A 1,485-nucleotide genomic window follows, 5' to 3' on the forward strand; every position below is an offset into this window, starting at 1 on the left:
TTATCGCTTCTCGGCCTTTTGGCTAAGATCAAGTGTAGTATCTGTTCTTATCAGTTTAATATCTGATACGTCCTCGATGAGAGGACTTTATATTAAACGGATTTTTGGATGCGGGAGTTGGACCCGGAGCTTGCTCCCTCCGCTCCGCGCATCGTCCCGGTATTGCAGTGCCTCCGGGAACGGTGCACCCCCCTCGGGGGGACCTCTTACTTGTCAAAAACAGACTCAAAAGATTACAAAATGCGGTTTCACCCCGTCATTATCTCAGTGTTCTTCCCGTTTTTCTCCCGACCTGTCTCGGGATCCCCCCGAGGTCCCGCTGAGGCGCCGCCTCCGCTCGGGCCCTTTTAAACCTACTTCCAGATGGCTTTAGACTTCACCGTGGCTTTGCTTCCTGCCTAAATTCAGTGTATTGATGAAAGAGATATTTATTTTAAAATTAATTTTAAAACCCATCAAAACACATTAGAAATGTTTCAAAAAATAAGCCGGGAGGAGAGGTGCCAGATGTCCTCAGGGAAACAGGCCCTTGTCGCAGTGGGGACATGACCCCTCATTCACTGCCATTGACTGGTCAAAAGCAGATTTAAATAATTAATAATTAGGGTTTATCGCCATTCTGTCGCGATATTGAAGCGGGGTCTGTGACAAAAATGGTGCTGCTGCCCCTGAGGGGTCCTGTGAGGCAGCTCCTCTCAGGGGGGTCCCGGCCGGGACCCCCCCACTCTCCTCCCCGTTTATTTTTTGATAAATTTCTAATACGTTTTAATGACTTTTAAAATTAACACTTAAATAAACGTCTGCTTCTCCGATGCACCTAATTTAAGCAGAAAGCAACGCCGTCATAACAATTTCAAGCCGTTTGGAAGTAAGTTTAAAGCCGAACCGGCCTCAGCCGCGCAGCGAAGGCGAATGCGGTGCGAGGGGAGGGAGGGGAGGGACGGGACCCCCCAGAGCGGAGCCGCCTGAGGGGCGGCAGCCGCCGTGATGTCCCCGAACCCTCGGAAATGTCGCGACACAGACACGACAGAACTCAATTCCAAAGATTTCAGTCTGGTTTTGACCAGGAAAGGGTCCCCTCGGCGGGGGTGCACCGTTCCCGGAGGCACGACGGGGTTAAACAGGGGGCGGGCGAGGAAGGGGTGCTGAGGGGGCGACAGGGACTCGTTTCCCTGAGGAAACGCGCGCGCCCCTCCCGAGACAGGTCGGGAAAGAATCGGGAAGAACATTGTAATAATAATAACGGGGTGAAACCCAAGTTTCTAAATATTTGAGTCTGTTTTTGACAAGTAAGAGGTCCCCTGACGGGGGTGCACCGTTCCCGGAGGCACTGCAATACCGGGACGATGCGCGGAGCGGAGGGAGCAAGCTCCGGGTCCAACTCCCGCGGCCAAAAATCCGTTTAATATAAAGTCCTCTCATCGAGGACGTATCAGATATTAAACTGATAAGAACAGATACTACACTTGATCTTAGCCAAAAGGC

General features: G+C 51.5%; 1 non-coding gene and 1 pseudogene across 1 annotated transcript; one reads left to right on the plus strand and one right to left on the minus strand.

Annotated features, from left to right (window-relative positions):
* The first annotated feature begins 2 nt into the window (after positions 1–2).
* Positions 3–193, plus strand: LOC115307605. The gene has a single exon (XR_003915926.1). It is a non-coding gene; the product is annotated as a U2 spliceosomal RNA (small nuclear RNA).
* A 1,112-nt stretch (positions 194–1,305) lies between these two features.
* Positions 1,306–1,485, minus strand: LOC115307606 (annotated as a pseudogene; the record flags this gene model as incomplete).

This window comes from Manacus vitellinus, unplaced genomic scaffold (genome assembly GCF_001715985.3).
Source record: "Manacus vitellinus isolate BGI_N305 unplaced genomic scaffold, ASM171598v3 scaffold_319_pilon, whole genome shotgun sequence".
NCBI classification, from domain to species: Eukaryota; Metazoa; Chordata; class Aves; order Passeriformes; family Pipridae; genus Manacus; species Manacus vitellinus.